Here is a 20,529-nt window from a genome sequence, read left to right as displayed (position 1 = left end):
AGTGACAAAAATGGACCCTCAGGTTATAATTCTGCTAATTAATATCTCCTGTACTTGGAAAAGTCATCTGAGGATGAAAGTGATGATAAACACTGTGTCCTCTTCCATGTTATCATGTTGCAGGTGGAAAATACATGATAGAGAGTGGCTGTCAGTTCTTGCCCCCAGTCCTACACTGTTTATGGTCTGTTCCCAGCTGGCTGTTTCCTAAAGAATGAAGTATTTCTGTTACAGAGACTCTGTGTTTCTACAGGTGCTTTCCTGTTCATTATTCAAATCCATACAAATACCTGCTTCAGCAGCAAAAGTTTCTTTGCTTCAAAATGGCAAGGTATAAATAGTTTTGTAAAACTGAGTGCCTATATCATCTTATAATGTTGAGAACATTGGCATATAGCTGTGAATCAGGTTTCAAACTGTTGTACAATTTCTTGGGGGAAAAAAAGAAGTGCACTTCTTTAATTTATCCCTCAAAGGTCTAATGAATTTAATTGCTCCTATTTTCAGCCTGGCTTCAAACAGTATACTCGATTAACCGGGCTATATTTAAAGGAGGAGGAATATCATCAAATCAAATAAAAATGCAACACCCAGAGATACAAAACTGAAAATAATGTTACTCTTTATTGAGTCATTTTTTGAGAGGAGTAAAGTGACCTCTTACATGCTGCTGCTGTTGCTGCTAAGTCGCTTCAGTCGTGTCCGACTCTGAGCGACCCCATAGACGGCAGCCCACCAGGCTCCCCCGTCCCTGGGATTCTCCAGGCAAGAACACTGGAGTGGGTTGCCATTTCCTTCTCCAATGCAGGGAAATGAAAAGTGAAAGTGAACTCACTCAGTCGTGTCCAACTCTTAGCAGTCCTATGGACTTCAGCCTACCAGGCTCCTCTGTCCATGGGATTTTCCAGGCAAGAGTACTGGAGTGGGGTGCCATTGCCTTAGCAAAGTAATACTCAAAATTCTTCAAGCTAGACTTCAACAGTACATGAACTGAGAACTTGCAGATGTTCAAACTGGGTTTAGAAAAGGCAGAGGAACCAGAGGTCAAATTGCCAACATCCATTGGATTACAGAAAAAGCAAGAGAATTCTAGAGAAACATCTACTTCTGCTTCGCTTACTATGCTAAAGCCTTTGGCTGTGTGGATCACAACAAACTGGAAAATTAAAATACTGGACCACCTTACCTGCCTCCTGAGAATTCTGTATGAAGGTCAAGAAGCAACAGTTAGAACTGGATGTGGAAGAATGGGCTGACTCCAGATTGGGAAAGGAATATCTCAAGGTTATATATTGTCACTGTGCTTATTTAACTTATATGCAGAATACATCATGTGAAATGCTGGGCTGGATGAAGCACAAGCTGGAATCAAGATTGCTGGGAGAAATGAAAATAACCTCAGATATGCAGATGACACAACTCTTATGGCTGAAAGTGAAGAGGAACTAAAGAGACTCTTGATGAAGGCGAAAGAAGAGAGTGAAAATGTTGGCTTAAAACTCAATATTCAAAAAACTAAGATCATGGCATCCAGCCCCATCACCCTATGGCAAATAGATGGGAGACAATGGAAACAGTGAGAGACTTTATTTTCTTGGGCTTCAAAATCACTGCAGATGGTGACTGCAGCCATGAAATTAAAAAACACTTGCTCCTTGGGAAAAGTTATGATAAACTTAGACAACATATTAAAAAACAGAGACATTACTTTACCAACAAAGGTGCATCTAGTCAAAGCTATGGTTTTCCAGTAGTCTTGTATGCATGTGAGAGTTGGACCAAACAGAAAGCTGAGCACAGAAGAATTGATGTATTTGAACTGGGTTTTGGAGAAGACTCTTAAGAGTCCCTTGGACGGCAAGAAGAACAAACCAGTCCATCCTAAAGGAAATCAACCCTGAATATTCATTAGAAGGACTGATGCTGAAGCTGAAACTCCCGTACTTTGGCCACCTGATGTGAAGAACTGACTCACTGGAGAAGAACCTGATGTCGGGAAATACTGAAGGCAGGAGTAGGGGATGACAGATGATGAGATGGTTGGATGGCATCACCAACTCTATGGACATGAGTTTGAGCAAGCTCTGGGAGTTTCTGATGGACAGGGAAGCCTGGCATGCTGCAGTCCATGGAGTTACAAAGAGTCGGGCATGACTGAGCGACAGAATTGAACTGAACTAAATGACCTAGAGACATGAAGTCTCCAGGCCATCCTATATTTGGAAGTGAACATGGACACAGTGAAATGGAATGATTGACTTCCTTCACCAGGAGGAGTACACTGATCCACAGCCCAGTGAGGGGAGAAGACCCTTTCTTCTCCATCTCTAACATAGAGAATATCACACCTCCATAAATTCCTAAGAGAGAAAGTCTTCCACCACCCTCCCGAATTCTGTCACAGAGGATATAACAGATGCTATGAAAGATACTGATTCAGAAACTTTCCTATAGTATCTTTAAATGAAACAGAACACCCTTTGCTGATTATTTTTAATCAAGAAGACAACTGTGATTTGCTGTGCATACCTCGTTTTCCTGGCCCTTACTTAGATCGAGCTGTCCAGCCATCCATCCATCTCTTCCCTCCCACTCTCAGATTCATTATTCAGAGAAGATCATTTCCCAGCACTTTCCACTGTGGTCACTGACTTGTCTAACTTCTTATTCCCTCTGTTCAAAAAATTATCAAAGGAGAGTGATGAAGCTCAGAAGGCTGTGAATTACTGCATCTTCACAATGTACCACAGTTTCTGTGCACATTTGAGAAAAGCACTGGGTTTGGGAAAAGCAGATAAAAATAACCAGCTGATACTTTAGGGGTGTTTATCATGTGCCTTTGGCCTTGTTCTAATTTACTTAATCTCTACATCAGGCCATGCATTTATTATATCCATTTTACAAAGAAGTGAATCAAGGAGGAGGAAGGGTCAGTGACTTGCTCAAGGTCACAGTTCACAAGGCTTGCAACCAGGATTGGGACACGGGCTGTAGAAGCTGTGCCTTTAGCCACTATGTAAACAGGAAGACTAACCAACAGTGTGCACTCAAGCCCTGTTCTCCTGGCTAGACGTTAAGTGGACTGTGTGACTTGGGGGAAGAAAGGGGGAAGAGCCAGTGCTGCTGCTGTCACTCAGAGTGGAGAGGGCAGCCTGTCCGCAGCTGAGAACCTTTGGAGGAGGCTGCTGGCAATGTTACGTGAGCCCCTCAGACCTGGGCTCTGGAAAATAGGCCTCCTTTCTGAAGCTGCTAGCTCAGCTGGTAAAGAATCCACCTGCTATGTAGGAGACCTGGGTTTGATCCCTGGGTTGGGAAGACCCCCGGAGAAGGAAAAGATTACTCACTTTACTATTCTGGCCTGGAGAATTCCATGAATTGTATTTTCCATGGGGTCGCAAAGAGTCGGACACGACTGAGTGACTTTCACTTCACTTCCTGAAGCCGCAGGACTCTAAAGATCAGTTGACATTTCACTGTAGGTGTCAAGATGTCCATCACATGTGCTGGTGGGGAGGGAGCCACTGTCTTTTGTCCTGACTCTGTGTTTTATCATTATTAATTTTTATTTCTTTATTTGGTTGCACCAGGTCTTGGTTGCATTCAAGATCCTGTGGCCTGCAAACTCTTGATTTGGGTGTGCGAGCTCTTGGTTGCTGCCTGTAGGATCCAGTTTCCCAGCTACTGATAGAACCTGGGTCCCCTGCGTTGGAGTCTTAGCCACTGGACCACCAGGGAAGTCTCATGGCTCTGCTCTCTTGAGCCTTCTCAGCTTCATTCCCTAACACAGAGGTGCCAGAGCTCCCCCACTGCCGCTCTGGTTGGTGGAGTCCTGAGCTGTGAGGATGTGGTGCAGATGGAGGGTTTTCTCTGTGAGCAAACAGGACCCTCAAAGCCCCAGGTGTGGCAATAGGAGGTGCACACCTGAGAGAAGGAAGACCCACTTCCTGTTAGGGCCTGGTCCAGCGTGGCCCTGGGCACTCACACCGCGACACTCATGGGCATCTTTCCTGTAGTCCACTCACGGGGCAGCCCCTTTCATGTGGCCCAGGATCAGGTTCCAAGTGCAAAAGAGTATGTAAATTACACCTGTTTTAATCACTTCAGATATGTATGTGTGTGTGTATATATGTATACAAACTCAGAAAAATCTCTAGATGTTGTCTTCCTTTCTCTTTTTCTTTTCTTCTTTGTTTTTCTCCCACTCGATTGAAGCACAGAGTATTGTCTGTAGTTTTGAACGGTTCTCTTTGCTAATGTTCCCTTCACTGTTTTAATAATAGTGCAGTAATTTCTAAACTTCAGTGCCATGCAAAGCTTGCTTGTCTTTGACAAGTAGAAAACCATTTTTACAGAAACAAAAGTGCATACTTCTGTTTATGTATGTTTGCACTAACATGGAAAAAAGATTAAAAGAATACACCCTGGGTCAGGAATATTGGTTATCTTGGAAAGGGGAGATAGTAATGGGGGGGGGGTAATTGAGGCAGTTTATATTATTAAGGTTTTCTTTATATGTTTTTTTTTTATTGTTTTACTTGTCAGAATAAGCACTTTTTTTTTTTGTAGATTAAGAGAACATTTTCAAAGGAAAATATAGACTTCCACTTCTAAAAGGATGGAGTAGAGTATACACACTTTTCTCTACTGCTCCCACCAAGTGCAACTAATAACCCTAGACAATTTATATAAAACAAAAATAAAAATACTCCGAAAGGTAGAGAGAGAAGGCAGACTAGCATCGGCCAGAGGACTCCATGGAACAACTTAGTATTTAATTCTCTGGGTTTTCCCTTCTGCCTTCTTTATTCCTGACTTTGAGCTAAAGAAGCTAGCCCCTCAGAAAAGCCAATGGATACAGACACAGATAAAGCCTAGGAAAAGCCTGCTGTTTGTAACCAAAGGACCCGGGAAAGGGCAGTCTAGTAAGACAGAAAGCATTTAGATAAGAACCACTCTTCTCCAGCCAGACACCTAGCAAAGGTTGAGTGGGGAGCCTAGACTTCTACCCCCAGCATACCGTCAGAAGAGGGTGTCAGAAAAGACCAGATGAAAAGCCCCTGTGCTTGCCAGACAGTAATAGCCCCACACCTTTGTGATGTCAGGTGGGAGCCTGTGGGACCTGGCCTTCCACCCTGCAGGGTCAGTGACAGGCACCCCCCGCTTCCTACCAGGTAGCATCAGGGCAGTCACCACCATCCAATGGCAAGGAGATGCCCTCCCTCCCCAGGCAGTGTCCATTGGGCAGTAACAAGGGACTTCCAGCTCCTCTTAGCCAGGGAGGTACCCACAGAGGCCTCATGGGTATCACCACAGCCCCTCACCCCCACCGTAACATCTATCACCAATTTTTAAAAGCTGTGAGACTCAGAATAGGCAGAGTTGTATCTTTACTTGACCAGTGAACTACTAATTAGCAATTCACTCAATATGTGCCTTGAATGTTTGAAATACCTGGTTTCCTAAAAAATTTTATAGAATATATGAATATATTCTAATTTAAGAGTCTAAAGTCTATAGACGTATATAGAAGACAGTCACAGCTAGCAGTTTGATGTATACCTTTCCAGAAAATTATATATCCATTTATATAAATATACACATATATATTTATAGACCTATGGATAGAAAAATAGTCTTTGAAAATTTTAACGTAAGTGGAATTAGGCTTATGTGTTATTTTACTTTTTAAAAACTTATAAACCAAAGAAAACTTAGCACAATATCATGGAACCCTTTACATGGTAGTACATACTAGAACATGATATTTACACGACACTGAACAGTCTTTTCTCCACTGCTGTGTATCTATTACATGCATATATCATAATGCCATCATTACCGTAATGAGTATCTTTGTATTCTTTGGGCACATATATATGTATTTTTCTAAGGAAACTCTCTAGAAATGAAATTTCTGGTTTGAAAATCGTGGCACTTTTAAAATGTTGACCCATCCCACCGCATTGTCATCAGTAAAGCGTGTACCAGTATCTCCTCCCAACGTGAGGGAGCCTCATGTCTCTGTATCTGGAACCCAGCGTCTCTGATATATATATACTTGCTAGAACAGACCCTCACCTGCAGCAGCTCTCCAACAGTGTCCTCCCTCAGCCCACTTCTTCTTGCTGTCTTTCAGGAAATTTTCAAAACATCTGTTAGTGGCAGTCCTTGTTTTCTAGCATTCCTTTATTTATTTTTAAAATACGGATCTGTTAATTGAAAGGATTTGGAGAGGTGGGTATGTGGGCATGTCATTCTGATCTTTTAGCTCTGCACAAAGGGAAGGTGAGTGATTCAGAATTGTCACAGGAAAAGACTTACTAAGAACCTTTACATAGAAATTCTCTAGGAAATTTTCCTCTTTTGGAAATCTCTGACCTTGAACTCTGCCAGTGGGCTCTATGAAACATCATCTGTCGTGCCAGTTTTCTTGTCGCTGTTGAATGTTTCTCACTGTGGGTCACGGGGCAGAGGACATTAGATTTTGTATCATCCTAATGGATTAATGGCTCAAAATCATATCCTGGCAGAATATCAAAGACTTACATCAGAAACACAGGGTGAAAGTTCCGTTTCTTGAAAATGTATAATTTGGGACTTGTTGTAAATGTTGAATATATTTATCATTTTCTTTTCATCTGAAAAATCAAAAGAAAACCACATGGTACCAAAGTAAGAAAGCAAGCCTCCAAAGAACACAAAATAATTTTGGAAGCAAGAAAATCTACTTTAAAAGATTTGCTCATTTTGAAGAGCAGCTCAGTGACCTCATATTGTGTATCAGGTTTCTGAAGTCTGGACGATCGTATTCTGTTCTCTGTGTAAAGTCCCGTTCCAGCACCCAGGCACTGCTTTCTCCAGCTGCGTTGTGCCTCGAGCTGTCTCTGCTCTTTTACAGGATTTCAATCACTTCAGGTGGCAGGAAGGTTTCCAGCCACAAACTCCGTACTCGGGGCTGGATCTCTGCAACGCTGTGAAGTCAAGAGATTTTCTTTTTAATCTGACTTGCTAGTTTGAACAGCCTTTTTCTTCTTCCTCTGCATTTTCCTCCATCTCCTGGCTGTTATAAACCTTTGGTTCTTTGTTAGGTTTCGGTGCAGATAACCGTCAGTAGCTTAAACGTTTACCCCTTTGAAAGTACCTGCCTCTGATCATCGACGCTGTAAATGTGACGCCCTGCTGTCAGCAAGCAGGTGAGGGCCGATGACACAGGCCTCGGTGGGAGCCAGCACCTTCATCTGCTTCTCTTCTCCTCAGGACTCTCACCTCCTTGCAGCCAACCAGTTCCTGTGCCTTTTCTGTTCAGAGTCTGGAGTCAGCAGGGCTTCATATGGTCACTTCTTCAGTGTGAGCCCCTCAGAGGCCTCCAGGGGAGGAAGTTGGTGAGCGAAGGTGGGACTCCTGTCCCTCCCTAAACCCGTACTTCGACCAAAGTAATTCTTATTTTTCCTTTTCTTCAGTGTAAAATGTTTCAAAAGGGGGTTCTGTAGCCAAAGGAAAAATTTTAAAAAGGAAAAAAGTTGTCTGGAAAGGGAAAGATCTGGGCTCTAACTCCAGCTTCCTGGAGCTCAGGCGAGTTCAGTATACAGTTGTATATTGATGAATATACATGTCAGAATATACATGTATGTATGGGCAAATTTAACTCAGATGACTGCTATATCTACTACTGTGGGCAAGAATCCCTTAGAAGAAATGGAGTAGCCATCATAGTCAACAAAAGAGTCCAAAATGCAGTACATCTCAAAATGACAGATTGATCTCTGTTCGTCTCCAAGGCAAACCATTCAATATCATAGTAATCCAAGTCTATGCCCCAAGCAGTAATGCTGAAGAAGCTGAGGTTGAATAGTTCTACGAGGACCTATAAGACCTTCTAGAACTAGCACCCCCAAAAGATGTCCTTTTCATTATAGGAGAATGGAATATAAAAGTAGGAAGTCAAGAGATACCTGGAGTAACAGGCAAATTTGGCCTTGGAGTACGGAATGAAGCAGGGCAAAGGCTAATAGAGCATTGCCAAGAGAACACACTGGTCATAGCAAACATCCACTTCCATCAACATAATGGAAGACTCTACACATGGACACCCCCAGATGGTCAATACTGAAATCATACTGCAGTGAAAGATGGAGAAGCTCTATAGAGTCAGCAAAAACAAGACCAGGAATTGACTGTGGCTTAGATCACAAACTCCTTATTGCAAAATTCAGAATTAAATTGAAGAAAGTAGGGAAAACCACTAGACCATTCAGGCATGACCTAAATCAAATCCCTTATGATTATACAGTGGAAGTGACAAACAGATTGAAGGGATTAGATCTGATAGTCAGAGTGCCTGATGAACTATGGACAGAGGTTCATGACATTGTACAGGAGGCAGTGATCAAGACCATCCCCAAGACAAAGAAATGCAAAAAGTCAAAATGGTTGTCTGAGGAAACCTTATAAATAGCTGAGAAGAGAAGCGAAAGGCAAAGGAGAAAAGGAAAGCTATACCTATTTGAATGCCGAGTTTCAAAGAATAGCAAGGAGAGATAAAGTCTTCCTCAGTGATCAATGCAAAGAAATAGGGAAAACAATAGAATGGGAAAGACTAGAGATCTCGTCAAGGAAATTAGAGATACAAAGGGAACATTTCATGCAAAGATGGGCACAATAAAGGACAGAAAGGACAGAAGCAGAAGATATTAAGAAGAGGTGGCAAGAATACACAGAACTATACAAAAAGATCTTCATGACCCAGATAACCATGATGGTGTGATCACTCACCTAGAGCCAGACATCCTGGAATGCAAGGTCAAGTGGGCCTTAGAAAGCATCACTACGAACAAAGCTAGTGGAGGTGATGGAATTCCAGTTGAGCTATTTCAAATCCTGAAAGATGATGCTGTGAAAGTGCTGTACTCAATATGTCAGCAAATTTGGAGAACTCAACAGTGGCCACAGGACTGGAAAAGGTCAGTTTTCATTCCAATCCCAAAGAGAGGCAATGCCAAAGAATGTTCATACTGCCTCACAATTGCACTCATTTCATATGCTAGTAAAGTATTGCTCAAAATTCTCCAAGCCAGGCTTCAACAGTACATGAACCGAGAACTTCCAGATGTTCAAGCTGGATTTAGAAAAGGCAGAGGAACCAGAGATCAAATTGCCAACATCCACTGGATCATCAAAAAGCAAGAGAGTTCCAAAAAACATCTACTTCTGCTTTATTGACTATGCCAAAGCCTTTGCCTGTGTGGATCACAAAACACTGTGGAAAATTCTTCAAGAGATGGGAATACCAGGCTACCTTTCCTGTCTCCTGAGAAATCTGTATGCAGGTCAGGAAGTAACAGTTACAACCAGACATGAAACACCAGACTGGTTCCAAATAGGGAAAGGAGTACGTCAAGGCTGTATGTTGTCACCCTGCTAATTTAACTTATATGCAGAGTGTATCATGCGAAATGCCTGGCTGGATGAAGCACAAGCTGGGATCAAGATTGCTGGGAGAAATATCAATAAATATGCAGATGACACCTCAAACATGCAGATGACACCACCCTTATGGATGAAAGTGAAGAACTAAAGAGCCTCTTGATGAAAGTGAAAGAGGAGAGTGAAAAAGTTGGCTTAAAACTCATCATTCAGAAAACGAAGATCATGGCATCTGGTCCCATAACTTGATGACAAATAGATGGGAAAACAGTGAGAGACTTTATTTTGGGGGGATCTAAAATCACTGTAGATGGTGACTGCAGCCATGAAATTAAGATACACTTGCTCCCTGGAAGAAAAGCTATGACCATCTTAGACAGCATATTAAAAAGCAGATACATTACTTTGCCAACAAAGGTCCATCTAGTCAAAGCTGTGTTTTTCTAGTAGTCATGTGTGGATGTGAGAGTTGGACTATAAAGAAAGCTGACTGCTGAAGAATTGATGCTTTTGAACTGTGGTGTTGGAGAAGACTCTTGAGAGTCTCTTGGACTGCAAGGAGATCCAACCAGTCCATCCTAAAGGAACTCAGTCCTGAATATTCATCGGAAGGACTGATGCTTAAGCTGAAACTCCTTTACTTTGGCCACCTGCTGACTCATCTGAAAAGACCCTGATCCTGGGAAAGATTGAAGGCAGGAGGAGAAAGGGACATGGGAGGATGAGATGGTTGGATGGCATCCCCGACTTGATGGACATGAGTTTGAGCAGGCTCCAGGAGTTGTTGATGGATGGGGAGGCCCAGTGTGCTGCAGTCCATGGGGTTGCAAATAGTCAGACACGACTGAGCGACTAAACTGAACTGATATGAATGATTGTCTGTGCCATACCTGTGCCCTACAGCTGCTGCCCAGCTCAGGCCACACATTTGTAGAGAGAGGACTTTTCACTCCTCCTTGGGGCAGGAAAGATAATGTACATGAGTACATAACCAAAAACCATCTGGTTTTTAGTAAACATGGAAAAGCACACTGTTGTAAGAGACATGTGATATTTTAACTGACTCTCCAAGCCTCAGTTTCCTCATCTGTAAAATGGGAATGATGGCAGTGACCTCATCGGGCTGTTGTAAGGACTGAGTAACGAGGAACACGCAAAGCAGTCTGCCTACTGTTTGGCCCACAATCAGTGTAAGTGCAGCTATTATCATTAAGGATATGCTGTTCTGTTTCATTCTCCCATCTCTTTTTGTGGGACAGTGTGTCTCCCAGCTGGACAGGAAGTGGTTGGAAAATATCCTATGTTTTTAAACTCCTATTTCCCTACTGCACCTAGCATGGTATCTGACATATCATGGATTCTCAACAAAACTTGTCAGTTGAGTCATAAATATTGCAGCTGAGATCATGAACTCTTTTCTTCTGAAACCAATGAAATTGTGTCACCTCGGCTGACCTCATTTCTGTTTGTTCTTCATATATATAGAACTCCACATTTCCTTCTAAGCATTTTTTGATTTTTTTCAGAAAGAAAAGTTTCTCCTATTTGATCTTTTGGTCTATGTACATGAAAATGTAAAGGAAAAGAAGGGATAAAAATCAACTTCCTCTGTGTTTTTTTTAAATGTACTTTTGAGTCAACTCAGTAAGAGCTTATATTTTCTGCTCTTAAACTATAGCATGTTGGAAGAATCTTTCGTTTTCATTTTGCTTTATAGTCGCATCTTAGAAGAGGAAAATATGTTCCTGTGTCTTACAGAGACTGTCTTGTTTTTGTAAGATTAGAGAGGTAAACATCAAGAAAGATCAACTGCATAAAATGTGTTCAATAGTAGGGACAGGAAGAGAAGAGGATTACATTCTCTTCCATCGTTGGGTGGATTTTAAGTTAAAAACAGATCTGATACAAGGTTAGGTTTGTAATTTATGAGGTGGCAAAATAATGACTTCATTAAGTTTTTTAAGATTTGTTGTTGTTCAGTAGCTAAGTCATATCAGACTCTTTGTGACCTGATGAACTGCAGTATGCCAGGCTTCCCTGTAATTTTAAGAATTACAGAGTAAATATTGTAGTTAATATTAGATTACAAACGAGTTTTCTTGCTTAACGTATGCTTTATAAACAAATAGGAATAAAGTGGTAGAGTTACTCCAGAATACAGTTGGGTAGTTTCTTTACTACTAAACATGTGCTTGTCATACAACCCAGCAATTGCCCTTTGGGGGATTTATCCCAGAGGAATGAAAGCGCATGCTTATGTAAAACTTGTACACAAATATTCACTGCAGCTGGAAGCAACCCAACTGTCCTTCAGTGCCTAAGAGGTCAAACAAACTGTGGTCCATCCATTCTCAGCAATAAAAAGATGAGCTACTAATATACACAACAGGAATTATGCTGAGTTAAAGAGCCAATCTCAAAATATATGGTATTGCATACTGTATGACTCGATTGTGACTCCATTTTCTTGCAGTAGCAAAATTAGCACTATGGAGAACAGATTAGTGGTTGCCACGGTTTAAGCAGGGAGGGCATAGCTGTAAAAGAGGAACAGGAGGCAGCCTGGTGTTGGTGACACAGTTCTGTGTGTTGATTGTGGTGGTGGTTACATTCATCCACACGTGCGATAAAACTGCATAGAGCTGAACACAAACATACACACACATAGGGCATGTGATGCTGGTGCAACTGAATAAGCTCTGTGTGTTCCACCAGTGTCAAACCCCAGGTGTTGGTATTGAACTAGCTATGCAGATGATACAGTTAGAATAAACTGGATAATGGGTATTTGAAACCTCCCTATGTATTTAGCCCAGGTATGTTTATTAATCTCTTAAAAATCCAGGCGCGTTCCCCAGCATACTTATCCATATATTTAGAGAAATAAAGCATAAAATGTCTCACTCTATGTCTCACTGATAAACTCTATATAGTTTACGCTACTGAATTTCTGTTATCCCAGAAATTCTTCATTCTCCGCTATTCTCTGTATTTCTTTGATCCTCAAAATAATCACATGGGATATGTAGGGGAAAAAAAACAGAAGTATAAAAATCTTGTGTGTATGCTCAGTTGTGTTCAACTCTTTGTGAACCCATGGACTGTAGCCCCCCCAGACTCCTCTGTTCATGGAATTTTTCAAGCAAGAACATTGGAAGGGGTTGCCATTTCCTCCTCTGGGGGATCTTCCTGACCCAGGGATCAAACTTGCATCTCCTGCATTGGCAGGCAGGTTCTTTACCCCTGAGCCCCCTGGGAAGCCCGGAGAACACTGTGTTCTTGTTGTTCAGTCGCTCAGTCAAGTCCAACTCTTCACAACCCCAGGGACTGCAGCATGCCAGGCTTCCCTGTCCTTCACTATCTCTCAGAGCTGGCTCAAATTCATGTCCATTGAGTCAGTGATCCCAAACAACTCATCCTCTATCATCCCCTTCTCCTCCTGCCTTCAATCTTTCCCAGCATCAGGGTTTTTTCTAATGAGTCAGCTCGTCACATCAGGTGGCCAAAGTATTGGAGCTTTAGCACCAGTCCTTCTAATGAATATTCAGGACTGATCTCCTTTAGGATGGACTGGTTGGATCTCCTTGCAGTCCAAGGGATTCTCAAGAGTCTTCTCCAACACCACAGCTCAAAAGCATCAATTCTTTGGCATTTGGCCTTCTTTATGGTCCAACTCTCACATCCATACATGACTACTGGAAAAACCATAGCTTTGACTAGATGGACCTTTGCGGGCAAAGTAATGTCTCTGCTTTTAATATGCTGTCTAGTTTGGTCATAACTTTTCTTCCAAGGAGCAAGCATCTTTTAATTTCATGGCTGCAGTCACCATCTTCAGTGATTTTGGAGCCCCCAAAAATAAAGTCTGCCACTGTTTCCACTGTTTCCCCATCTATTTGCCATGAAGTGATGGGACCGGATGCCAGGATCTTAGTTTTCTGAATGTTGAGCTTTAAGCCAACTTTTTCACTCTCATCAAGAGGCCTTTCACTTTCATTAAGAAGCTCTTTAGTTCTTCTTCACTTTCTTCCATAAGGGTGATGTCATCTGCATATCTTAGGTTATTGGTAATTCTCCTGGCAATCTTGATTCTAGCTTGTGCTTCATCCAGCCCAGCATTTCTCATGATGTACTCTGCATATAAGTTAAATAAGCAGGGTGACAAGATACAGCCTTGACATGCTCCTTTCCCAATTTTGAACCAGTCCGTTGTTCCATGTGGCTGCTAATATTATAGTTCTTCCATGAACTGCTCAGATGTTCACACATACCCAGGCACAAGTGCCCCCAATAGCCCAGAGACCACAGGTACCCCTCAAATATCACGTAGAAGACCCAGTGTGCAGTGACTTGACAGGTTCTGCAAAGCACTGTGCTGATCCAAGCATCGTGCTGTTTGCCTCATTACATTCCCTAACACTTGGTTCTCTGACAGTCCTGTGAGGTAGGCATCTTATAAAGAATCCAGATAACCTGTAAAACTTGTTGATGGAGTCTGTAGATAGGTAAGCCCAGGGCAAGTCCTGGCCATGCCACACTTGAAGTGACTCTATGCTGTGTGGGTCATGCAGTGTGGGTGTGAACTTCAGCTGTAGGGTATGAGCTGTGCCATCCCATCTATATGACTTCTCTGTGCCACAGTTCATCTGTAAATTAAAGGGTATGATTGGAGTGCTTTGAAGATCAAGTAAGTTAATACAAGTAAGTCATTTAGATCAAGGGCCATCAAGCTGTGTCCTGTGGACCTCATCCAGCCCCACCCATGTTTGGGAAAATTCAGTGTTGCCGGAACACAGCTGTTCCTGTTCCTTCCCTGTTACCTCTGGCTGCCTTCTCACTGCAACAGCAGAATTGAGCTCTGCTTGCAACAAGACCATCTGGCCCACAGACTGAAAACATTTTCTGTCTGGTCCTTTACAAAAGTTTGCCAACACCTGAGTTGGATAAATGCTTGGTGAAAACTCAGTGTTTAGGAAGTGGTGACTGTTGTTGTCACTGTTAATAAAGTTGACACAGAAGTCTTGGGGCACAGTTTCGCCCCATCCATTGAGGGCCTAGTGCAGTTCAGACTTCGAGTAGTTTATCCTTCAGTCGTCATTCTGAAGCCTCACACTACGGAAAGCCGTACAGTTGGCCATGTCTTAGGCCTCTGTTACAGGCCTCTGTCATGAGGGCAGTAACCTGATAGAACTGGTTCCTGCTTTCAGAGAAAACTGCAGTCACTCTGATTAATGAGTATAGATGACCTGTCAAAAGTGCCTGGGTCTTGGCAGAGCTGCAGCATGGCTTTCCCAGGTCAGACAAACAGATGTGTTTGCTAGGAAATCATGAGGCAGCGGACTGCTTCTCTCCTCTACTAGGTCGTGATGCTCATGTTCTCTGGGGATGGGAAAGGTTATCACCCAGAAGGCCCTGCTGTTTCTGGAGGTCACGTCTAAAGATAAGGAGAAAGAGAAACTAATCCAGATTTGCCAAAAGCAGAAAATAAAAATAACAGCCCTTTCACTCACCCGAGGAGAACTCCTGGGTGAGTTGATATCAGTCCAAATCACAAAGCTAACATAGATCCATTTGTCACACAGCATGCTGCTCCATCTGTGAAGACACAGACCAGATTATGTCCCTCCTTTGACTAAAATCTCTCACCAGCTTCTCATTTTAACCTAAAATCAGAATTCTGCGATCCTGCTCTGCCACTTCTCTGACCTCAGTTTGCCACCCTCCTCCTGCCTGCTCACGGGGACCCATCACGTAAGCCTGCTTTCCTTCCCGGCGTGTGTCAGGCTCCCCTGCCCGGGCTGTGTGTGCCTGCTCCCCTCGCCCTTCTGCCTGCCTGGCACACCGTGTCCCCGCATCTCCACGGGGCTGCCGCGTCCTGCTCGCATCTCAGCTCACATGGCACTTCCCCAACCCGTTTTCTCTCAAGATCTCCCACTCACGTTCTCCATGACATCTTCCTGTTCCATTCTGTGCAGAGCCGTCACTGCTAACTGGAATGATCTTATTTGCTTATTTGATAACCATCTTCTTCCATGAGTACATGAACTCTGTGAGAACCTAGGATTTCCCTGGTACATGGTTGGTCCTTAATAAGTAGTTGTTTGATGAAGAATGAATGAGTCGGCAAGGTTTTTACCTCACAATTTACCAAAAGTCTGAGGCAAAGAATAGTAAAAAAAAAAAAAACAAAAACAAAACAACCATGAATAAAAAATAAGAACTTTCTAGGGAAAATTAATTTGGGTCAAAAAGCAAGGTATAGTGGAGTGTTGTTAGTATAAGGTGGCAGAGACTGTGTCAAGCAGAGGTCTCCCAGATGTGCTTATGATGTCCGGATAGGTGCATCCTGTCTCCTGCCACTTAGGCTGGGCTTTCCTACTTGAAAAGTCTATGGAAGTGTGTTTTAACTAGCAATTCCATTCCTCCTTGTTAATCTTCATCAAAGTGCCATTAAGGCCAGCAGACAAATGAAATTTCCCCCAGTGCTGAGTTCACCAAAATGTCTGCAGGTAATTTTTTCCTTTTAGGTAGTTTTTCTTCTAGCAACGTGGTCAAAAGGTCAATCAAGTCCCTCTTTCAGAAGAGAACAAAAATCACTTATAAACACTTTTGAACTTTTGGTTAATGGTTCCATTTCCAGTTAAAAAAAAAAAAAACCAACGTAAAACGTTATTAACATATAAAAGCCCATTAAGGAAAATCATGTTGTATGTGAGAGTGCGTGCTCATTCTGTCAGTCATGTCTGACTCTTTGTGACCCCGTGGACTGTAGGTCCCTCTGTCCATGGAATTTTCTTGACAAGAATACCAGAGTGCGTTGCCATTTCCTACTCCAGAGAATCGTCCTGACCCAGGTATCAAACCCACATTTCTTACATCTCCTACGTTGACAGGCAGATTCTATGCCACCTAGGAAGCTACATATGCGAGAGTAGTTCTCTCATATTTTCACAAAAACTAAAACCGAATTTGTCATTAACTATTGGAAAGACCTCAACCATAAGTTCTTTGCATTATTACCAAAATTAGACAAATATTCCACACAGAACGTGAGATCTAAACAGCCCCTTAAATTATCTATACTACCAAAATTATTATTATCCAAGACTACCGTGAAAGCAGCCCTCTATTCTTCAGGTATGTCTCTTAGGACCAAACATGTCTAAGTCATTTGTCAATAGTACATGGATATTGTCATTGAAGTGTGTTTAAATCTGCATACAAGGTAAAATGTACACAGTTCATACACGTGAAAAGCTCTAGATAAACTTGAGAAATCAAAAACAGGGAAGAGTTTAAAATAATTTAATGAAAAGAAAAACTACATGTAATATTCTGTGTATTTAGATGAAAGAAGCTTACCCTAGTACAGATCTTATTTGCTAGCCCAGATGGCAAAAAGTGTGGCAAAAAGCTTACTGGTTCATTCACCGTTCACTCAACAGTGACTTATTAAGTTCCTGCTATGTACCAGGTAAGATTTTAGAATAGAACTTATATACTAGTGAAGAGAGACAGATAGTTATCAAAAAAAAAAAACCACCAAAAACACAGAACTTACATACTAGACAATTAAAAAAAACCACAAATGAATTCAATTCCATATTTAAATCCAGAAGTTTTAAATGTCAAGCAAATTATCTGAAAATGTTATAGTCTTGACCAAGCTTTAATATTCTTCATGTAAATTATTGAATGTTGGTCTGAACAGACTTAAGGAATATTAACTCTAGCAAGAATCCTGAATTTCTCATAGACACAGATTTGAGTGAGAATTTCAAAGTGGGACAGATGAGAAGTGTGTCTTCCAGTAGGATTTTATTTTTAATGAACTGAAAGAGGATTGGCCCCTGATTTTACTGAAGCAAATTAAATATTGGGCATTTGCTCTAATCATGTAACAAAATACATTTTCTAAATGGAGTTTATAAAACAAAAAAAAGCTTTTCATCTATTTAGTGGCTTAGAAAGGCCAGTCTTTCCTGGAACCACGCATTTTGCTTTTTCCACAGAGTGCTCCTCTGAGAGAGCATGTGCAGGAAAACAGGGCCTGAGGCTCTGGGGCTCTTGCTGGGCTCTGCCAGGGTGCAGATGGCTCTACAACCTTATTTAAACAATCACCTTATTTAAACCTCACAAACAACCCACCCAGACACGCAAAGAAAATGACCGGAAACAGTTAAGTAATTTGCCCAAGGTTTGCACAGCTAGTGGGTCAATGGGAGAATCTAGGTTTGAATTTAGGTCTGACTCAAGAGTCCATCTTGGAGGAGGGCACGGCAACCCACTCCAGTGTTCTTGCCTGGAAAATCCCATGGATAGAGGAGCCTGGTGGGCTACAGTCCATAGGGTCCCACAGAGTTGGCCATGACTAAAGCAACTTAGCATGCACGTAGGTAAGCAAGAGTCCATAAACCCTCAACTGCTTCACTGGGACCTCTCTCAGTTGAGAAATATCTGGTGAACTTGAATTTGAATCAAGACAGTGTTATGGGCCATTTGACTATTTCCCTAAAGTGAACTCCTCAAGTCCCCTGGATAAACTCTGGCATTTGACAGGCTTGTTTTAACAATGCTGGTCAAAGATATTTTGTCCCAGCGCTTTTGTTTTTCACTGTGGATCTTCACTGTGGGTTTTGCCTTAAATTTTTGATTCTTATTTTAAGTTTGTTAATAAACCTTATCAAAAGGAAATTCATGACATAGTTAAATGCTAAGAGACCAGGGGACAAACTTAGGGCTGGAAATAGTGACCTGGTTTCTCTAGATATTACAGTAAAATTACTGATTTATAGGTCACTGCTTTTTTTTCTGCCAGAAGTGTTTGACTAAATTAGGTTACAGCCTGTAGGCCCTTCACCTGTCTCTCAGATAAATAAAATTTCCCAAGAGTGGCCTCTCAGCCCTGCTCATTGGATGGCTGACAAAAAACATTTGAACTAGTAAAAATTACCTTTAGTTTGTTTGTTTCAGGAGAAACTTGGTTCCCTCAAATGAGTGTGGGTATGACATGAAGATCTGCTCAAAGCCAACAGTAAATGATAAAATGTCTCTGAAAGGATCCCGGTCCCATCACTTCATGGGAAATAGACAGGGAAACAGTGGAAACAGTGTCAGACTTTATTTTTTGGGGGTCCAAAATCACCGCAGATGGTGACTGCAGCCATGAAATTAAAAGACGCTTACTCCTTGGAAGAAAAGTTATGACCAACCTAGATAGCATATTCAAAAGCAGAGACATTACTTTGCCGACTAAGGTCCATCTAGTCAAGGCTATGGTTTTTCCTGTGGTCATGTATGGATGTGAGAGTTGGACTGTGAAGAAGGCTGAGCACCGAAGAATTAATGCTTTTGAACTGCGATGTTGGAGAAGACTCTTGAGAGTCCCTTGAACTGCAAGGAGATCCAACCAGTCCATTCTGAAGGAGATCAGCCCTGGGATTTCTTTGGGAGGAATGATGCTAAAGCTGAAACTCCAGTACTTTGGCCACCTCATGCAAAGAGTTGACTCATTGGAAAAGACTCTGATGCTGGGAAGGATTGGGGGCAGTAGGAGAAGGGGATGACAGAGGATGAGATGTCTGGATGGCATCACTGACTCGATGGACATGAGTCTGAGTGAACTCCGGGAGATGGTGATGGACAGGGAGGCCTGGCGTGCTGCGATTCATGGGGTCGCAAAGAGTCGGACACGACTGAGCGACTGAACTGAACTGAACTGATGCCTAAGACTCTTCGATTATAGGATATGGAATTGAAATTAATGTGACATGTTTCACACAAATGAGCAGATCTAAGATTAGAAGTATGTCATGATTTAAAGACAACTCCAAATTTGTTTTTAGGCTACATCAATCTTTCAAGGTTCCTGAGTTAAAAAAAAAACACATACTCTAGTTAGTTTAAGCAAAAAAAAAGTTTTATTAAAGGTTTTAAGTAGTTCTCAGAATCTTAGTGAGGACAAGAGAATCAACCATGGATGCTCTGAGACCGGGAGCCACGTGCAGGTTACATAGGAGGATGGCTCTAGAGGATACCCGGCTGTCCCTGTCTCCCAGGGTCCAGACAGCCCATCTCCCACCCCAGTGCTAGAAACGAAAGGCTCCTGCTAGGACCTCTGGCCATGGCCTCTAGAAGGCGCTGCTTCTCCGTCTGCCTGTCATGATGGCGTCTGTAAGATACCCTGCTCACTTCCCCATGGAGTTCTCAGTCAGGTGGGTCTGATTGGCAGAATCTGGACCCTACATCCTCAAATCTAAGGTGCCAGAAGAGTTTATGACTTCTCTGGAGAGCAGACTCTTAAATTAGTACATTCTCCAAATACGAAATGAGCCCAAAGGTAATGAGTAGCCAAATAACATGACGAATGCCCGCTTCAGTGAAGCAGTATGACCTCAGCTTCCCCTCCATGCCTGGGGAGAGTGAGTCATGCCTTGCCAGGGTAGTTAATGCTCCATGGGGCAGACTCATGACCAGTGGGAAAGTGAGGAGTGGGAAAGAGCTAACAGATCAATTCCTTCCCTTTCCCTTCCCCTGATTGGCTGCCTTGCGATGCAGTAGCTTATCTGGTCTTACTGAACACATCCCATGAGATGGAGCTTAACTCTACATGTTACCAACCACAGGCGCACTCCAGCCTCCCTCACTACACTTCCCCTCACTGTCGCTTTCCTGACATGGCTTCTCCTTAGAAAGTGGCAGCTCATCAGCTTTTCCTGTAGGCTTCTTGCAGCCCAGCCTACAAGAGCATCTCTTGCAGATGCAATATAGTCTCACTAGAGTCAATTATTTTCTCTAGAAAACTGGTAATAGCAGCTTGTGCTGATTTGTAAACCTGTGTTTCCTGTAACTGTCACTCATTTTGAAACTTTTCTATTATCTCTATTTTTTTTCTCATGTGCAAAAAAAAAAAAAAGGAATTATTCACTGGGTGGGGTTGGGTTGTGAGAGTGGCAAAGGAAAGATTAACTAGCTTCTAGTTAACTGTCTTCTAGTTCCCTAAATGAGCCATTGGGTCTCACTTCTCTGTGCCCTCTCAGATTATTTTCTCTTCTAAAAAGTTGTTTGCTCTTTTTTTGTCCTTGAAAACTAAGCTTGGGTGTCTCC

This window comes from Ovis aries, chromosome 7 (assembly GCF_016772045.2).
Source record: "Ovis aries strain OAR_USU_Benz2616 breed Rambouillet chromosome 7, ARS-UI_Ramb_v3.0, whole genome shotgun sequence".
NCBI lineage: Eukaryota > Metazoa > Chordata > Mammalia > Artiodactyla > Bovidae > Ovis > Ovis aries.
Note: the sequence above shows the minus strand (reverse complement) of the source record.